At 42.0% G+C, this 6558-nt stretch overlaps 2 long non-coding RNA genes across 2 annotated transcripts; one reads left to right on the top strand and one right to left on the bottom strand.

Annotated features, from left to right (window-relative positions):
• The first annotated feature begins 563 nt into the window (after positions 1–563).
• Positions 564–3865, top strand: LOC135387131 (uncharacterized). The gene is made up of 4 exons (XR_010420881.1): positions 564–960; positions 1202–1349; positions 2936–3106; positions 3582–3865. It is a non-coding gene; the product is annotated as an uncharacterized LOC135387131 (long non-coding RNA).
• On the bottom strand, positions 746–6363 carry LOC135387130 (uncharacterized). Its single transcript, XR_010420880.1, has 3 exons — positions 6241–6363; positions 2968–3033; positions 746–1329 (listed from the first exon to the last, which is right to left on the bottom strand). It is a non-coding gene; the product is annotated as an uncharacterized LOC135387130 (long non-coding RNA).
• Between the last annotated feature and the right edge of the window lie 195 nt (positions 6364–6558).

The raw sequence follows: 6558 nt of genomic DNA, 5'->3' as shown, positions 1-6558 counted from the left end.
ATGAAATTCTACAATCAAATAGAATTAAATTCTGATTTTCTTTTTGTTCTAAATTCTAATTTGAGATGTCTGTCAATTTGCATTTTTACGTTCTGCAGTTCATAGACTTATTGTTGCTTACTTTGTTTTTCCTGTGGGTGTGTCAGGGCAATTTACATAGCTATAGCTCCAAAAATGATCATAAATTTACTAAGACTAATATAGCTTACAGGTGAGCTGTTTACATAAATGTGTGTTGCTGTTGTATGAAACTAGGACGTGCAGTACCTCTGGACTTTTCTGAGGAATGTGTCCATAGTTGTCTCCCCCACCTGAATGCCTGTTGCGGTTGAATTTCATATCATAATTCTGATTTTATGTTCAAAATTCTAAATTACAGAGCCAAATTCAGAATTGAAGATTCTCATTTTATTTTAAAGTGAAGTGTAAAATTTATCATTAGAACTGATTTTATGTTCAAAATTCCAAATTGCAGCCAAATTCTGAATTGAAAATCCTCATAATACATTCTCATGAAATTCTACAATCAAATAGAATTAAATTCTGATTTTCTTTTTGTTCTAAATTCTAATTTGAGATGTCTGTCAATTTGCATTTTTACGTTCTGCAGTTCATAGACTTATTGTTGCTTACTTTGTTTTTCCTGTGGGTGTGTCAGGGCAATTTACATAGCTATAGCTCCAAAAATGATCATAAATTTACTAAGACTAATATAGCTTACAGGTGAGCTGTTTACATAAATGTGTGTTGCTGTTGTATGAAACTAGGACGTGCAGTACCTCTGGACTTTTCTGAGGAATGTGTCCATAGTTGTCTCCCCCACCTGAATGCCTGTTGCCGTTGAATGGCACCTTTTGCTGCTTGGAGGTGCCCCACACGTGCCGGTTCGATCTGGCGCAGCGCTTCCAGGCACGAGTAGATATTTGGATGGGGTCTGCCCACCACCACAACAGCCATGAGGTAATAAGAATGTACGGTCTGTTTATTATTATGCTTTTGTTTACACCATGTTGTATGCAGTATAGTAGTGTGTGTGTGTGTGTGTACTTACTGTATTTCTAATCGTCAAGCTTTGTTTCTGTTGTCATCTGCAATTCTTGTTGTACTGGCATTTTGCATCACAAAAGATGTGTGACTCATGAATTTACTATGTCACTTTTTGTGATGCTGTGGAAATGCTACATACATGTGCTCTGTCCAGGGGTACGAGCTCCTGCTCATAAATGTCAGGGACAGGCACGTGAGGCTCCTTCCGTGCCCAGTCTTTCAGCCTCGCCCGCAGCCTGTCTTCTGTTGCACAGGCAACCACAGGAGCATGAATGTGATCTCCTGGGAGACAAAAAATCATGGTATGGCAAGTATTGTCCTAGTTCAGGTAGGTGTTCAACCGACTTTCAGCTCAAGATGTACCATATTTTCTGGTGTATAACCTGCACATTATACACATTGAAAGAAAGAGTTGCAAAGAGGCAATGTGCATCGTTTACTAGTGTGTGCTATACAGGGTGTTCTTTTTTTTATTCGTTGGATTTTTTAATAAAAAGCTATGACATCAGCAGAGATGCTGTTTTTGTGATTCATTTTCACACCAAGGCAGATATACTCTGGAAGACAGTATGTAACTACTAAATAACTAATTAGCTAAAATTATCTCATTAACTCTTCAATTAAGGGACTTTGGATAAAAGCGAGCCTTCAGAGTGAGAGACAATTGTCGATGAAAGTCATTCCACCTTCTACAAACCATGAAGTGAGTCCATACATTGAAATATCCATTGTCAAATATTGCTATGCGAATGAGGCAAAAGCACACAAACCAGACGTGCTGAGGAAAAAGGGTTCAATCCACGTCAGAGGGTGTGGCAGTATGATGTCCTGCCAAGACTTTGCAGCCTTGATAAGGCTGCGGGGACCAAGGACATGCACTTCTCAGGTGAACAGTTTCATCTTTGCCTCATCTGCATACCAGCGTTTCGTGATGGATATTTTAATGCACATGCTCATTTCAGGGTTTTTAGAAGGTAGAATGGCTTTCATCGAGAATTGTCTGTCACACTGGATGCTTACTTTTATCCTAAGTCCCATCATTAAAGAGATAATTAGTGAATTTTACATAATTAATCACCTAGAAGCTACATACTAGTATTTTCGAGAGGACGTCTGCCTGGTCTTACAACGCAACTGCAAAAACCGCATCCCTACCGATCTCGTAGCTTTTTTTATGAAAGATCTGTGATCAACCAAAGAAAAAGACACGCTGCATATCAGTTCCTTTCCAAAAATTCAACCTTTCTGGGAGATGTCAGGTGCCTTGTAGCAGGATAGCCATGCATGGAGTTTCATTGCTGCACCCGATTACGACTGGGCAGATATCCGGCAAAAAAGGGACACTACATATTGGGTTGCAGATGGATAGCTGCTATCCTTTGCAGCGGGGTTGCTCCTGACTGAGGGCGACATAGCACACGAGTCAGATGGGGGTCCCCAGATATCTTCGGAATACCCGTCTACCATGCTGTTTTCACGTGACCTCACGTTCTCTAGATCGTCACTCAGGTGGCAGACATTCCTACTTTAAAATAGAGGAAGTACCTTGTAGGTAACTAAAATGTAATAATAATATAATCCTGAGAATAGTAGGTAATAACCCGTACTTGGACCAGACGTGCTCCTCTCTAGTTCCTGGTCAAAACTGGGAATTGCATGACGTAGATGTTCGTTATCTATCGGTAGGCATCACACATGTAACTGCCAATTTCTGCAAATTTTAAGTGGTGTGTGTTATACGCTGGAAAATCAATAAAAAACGTATACCAATTTATATTCCATTCAGTATAGTTTCCTGTATACACGCTCTTTTCTTGAATTCATAGGTCTCTCCTTGCACACAAGCAATTGACAATTTTCTTGACCAATGGGCCATCCCGTGTTATAGATTCTGATTAATGAAGCAAAGTCACACCAGACCTGAACCAGCTTTGCGACAGTTGAGAGACCTTCACATAGGGGCACCTGCTTTGTCGCCACTGGGGTCTGCGAGGAGAATACAGAGAAGCACCACGTCACAACAAGCAAATGTCACTTTCGAATAATATAGCAAGTTGAAGTAAGCCATCCCACAAATAAATGTAGTAAAACAAACCATCAAATTTCAGTTCGGTTTCCTAGCATATCTGAACCTTGTATATTTGTCCCTTTATTTAGATAAATGTAAGCAGTCTTCTTTTTGTGTAGGGGGAGGCTGTGAGTAGAGTCACTAAATAAGCTACGCTAGCGTAGCTTATTTAGTGGCTCTAGCTGTAACTCTGACTTATTTAGTGACTCTAGCTGTAACTCCAAGCATGGGGGTAATTATTACACATATATCATTACCAGCATCTCATCATAACTGAAGTAGCCATCCCTGTGGGGTTTACACATTAGTGGGTGTCACTAAACATGAGGGGACTGGAAAAATAAATATGAGGGGATAAATGAGTCTTAGTCTTGTTTTGCTAGTGTTGATAAAACACAACAATGTGCTGTTTTCCTAGTGCAGTTTGAGCTGCTGGGTATTCATACTTACCACTGATCTCTTGCAGCTGCCCTTCCACAGTCCGAGCAACAACTGGGCAGTTGATCATCCAATACTCCTTGCATTTCCACATGCTGGAGTACGCTGGAGGACGTACTTATATCCGTCCACATGCAAGGAGTCTTTTCCTTTCCGAGTTTCGATGAAATGGCCATCCATCTTGCCACTTCAGAATCTTTGCACCAAACGTCTCTGTGTTGCGTGTGCGTGCGGGCGAAGCGAACACGTGAAAATTTTATTTTGTATGGTGCAATGATACAAGAAGCGTAAAGTGAGAAATAAATATATTTTCAGAAATCCAGGGACCCAGTTTGTGTAAATGTACAAATGTTTTACATGTTGCAGTGTTAGTCATTCTAGAGAGATCACAGAGAGAGGGGGGTTCGGTATCGAACGTACATGTTAACCCATATGGCCCATACAGGTCTGCAGGACTATGGCAATGCAAGTTCATGTAGGAGAGGACCCAGGTGCCTTAGGCCACTTATTCCATTTCCTCATGAAAGTGCCTGGCAAACATCAGCGCAATTTATTTGTTTTTGAGCCAGTGGGAAACCGAAACATAACGTTGTCAAGACCGTTACTTCGGCCATTGTTGCGATCTTCTGAATGGCCTCTCAGCAATTTGCTTGTCAGGGGAACTGTGAAACCGGTATGAAAGTTGCTGTGAAAGGTTCACGATTTCGAACCCAGGCAATTGACCCAAACTCGTCGTTTAGGAGCTGCCCCTCGTTTCCAGTTTCCTGGATGCAATCGGAATTGTCTCATAAACACATTTGTAGGCTCCTAGCTTGATTGTTGCTGCTCATGCAAGCATAGCAGATGTGACGTATGAAGTGCACGATGAAGGAAAAAAGGTTTCTCAGGTTTCGCTTCCGCACGATGTCGCTTGTATTGATGGTCGAGCTATGCCCTACACACTTAAAAACAGAGCTTCACAGCATGGCATGCTCCCAAACAACCATCATCCCGCATGACAACATTCTCTCTCTTCTCTTGTTGAAAACTGGAGACGTGCACCTTTTTTGTGTCACTGACAAGGTTGCTAATTGTCATAAAAAAGATGTACGCTTCCCGTTTTCAGCAAACCAAGGGAGAGAACAATCTCACTCGGGATGATTGTTGGCTAGGAGCATATTTTGTGTTGAAGTTTATTTCTAAGAAAGGAGAAGTTCCGAAAAAGTGGTCTAGCTGTCCGCCACTTGTAGTAGCTCTTTTCATAGCGTGAAACCAAAACCGATTCACTGCAAATTCCCATTGCATTAACCAGTAACGTAATGAAATCAAATTCTCCCTTTCGGTTCACTTTTTCCATTTCTTTTTTTTTTTTTTTTGCGTGCGTGCGGCATGTGCGTGTTCAGCTATCTGGGTACCTTTCTTTTATGATTGTTCTGTTGTTCTGTTTGTTGGGGAGTTCTGAATCATCTAAAAGTACAATACCCAAGGCACCAAGGTATGTCTGGTGTGGTAGTTTTCAGACGTACGCGATCTGGATCTAATTCTGTACGTCAGCTGTTGACTCCCACAAGTCAACATGGCAGCTTTGAGGCATATTGAGTCCAGAATATTGTGTCCCGATGTAGGAATGCTTCCACTTCAGCCTACCTTCGGCTGGAACCCATGTTCCAAGGTAGGAGGTTCCGCTCAAGTAGAAGCAGCTTATACAAGACAAATTGCTGCACAAAGCAGAAACTACAAACACGCTAACAAATGAATAAAGTGACAATCAGCAATAAATTCAAATATTTATTTTAACAATAACTAACACCCCATAACAGGTATGATAGCAGATATACTACAAATAGTGTGCATGCAGCAACAGTGGCAACACTATGATAAAAAAAAAGTGCTATCACAATTTGATGCAAAGTTTGAGACATGTACAGGGTGTGTGCAAAAAAACGTGACCCACATTTTTACATGTAACTCGTTGTCTACTTAGCCGAGGAACTTCCGGTGGCGCACAACGGCGTATTTATGCGTGCGAAAGCTACAAAAAAATCCTGGAAGCCATACTCAGTGTAAAAAAATAAACAGAGCGCGAAAACATGGGCTTCCATGCATTAGAATAGGGCGGTCATGACAGTGCATGGTAGTGCATTTCGGACTCAGGAGAGTTATGTGCAGGCACCGCTAGGGGTACTGTCGATGAGCATCCATGTGGGACATCGTTTCGATTTATGCACCGATGGCGCCCCTAGCGCTACTTGAACACAACTCTCCTACGTCCATCATGTTGCCCTTTCACATACACCCTGTTGTCCACCATGTTGCCCTATTCTGATGCACGGAAGCCGACGTTTTCGTTGTTCCGTTTATTTTGTAAGCTGAGTATGGCTTCCACAATTTTTCTGCAGATTTCGCACGCATAAATGCGCCATCGTGCGCCACCGGAAGTTCGTTAGTTAGGTAGGCAACAAGTAATGTGCCTAAAGGCGGGTCACGTTTTTCTGCACACACCCTGTATATGTGAAATCACAAAGGTCATTTTTCAGTGGCTCGTTCTCATTTAACTGTCCGACAAAGTAAGTCCGTTCCGTGCAAGCGGGACAATGACACATCAGGAAGGCAGTTCAGATAACGATAGACAAGTGTCTGGTCACTACTGCACCTCTTGGTTCAGATTGAGCACTTGAGTGTCAACCGTACTACACACGGCCGCTTACCCTTTGTCGTAATGGAGCTTGTGCACGGGCTCAGGAACAAAATGCATAACGGAGCACACGACTACACAAATGCAAAGACGTTCGCATTTTTATACGGTCGGCGAAGGTGGAATGTAGGAGGAAACACAACCGCCATTTCCATTCTGAGTTGATGCCGATGTTGCTTGGCCGCATTTTACAATTAGAGCATTATGGCTATAGTTTCGGTTTGACAGACCGGGAAAGCTCATGTCTCTCAGCATAAAGCCAATCAACAATAATTGTTTTTTTGTGTGTTTTTTTGCAATCTACTCATGTACGTGGAGTTATGTGAACCTT

The sequence above is a fragment of the Ornithodoros turicata genome, chromosome 3 (assembly GCF_037126465.1).
Source record: "Ornithodoros turicata isolate Travis chromosome 3, ASM3712646v1, whole genome shotgun sequence".
Classification (NCBI taxonomy): Eukaryota; Metazoa; Arthropoda; class Arachnida; order Ixodida; family Argasidae; genus Ornithodoros; species Ornithodoros turicata.
Note: the sequence above shows the minus strand (reverse complement) of the source record. Positions and strands in the feature narration are given on the sequence as shown.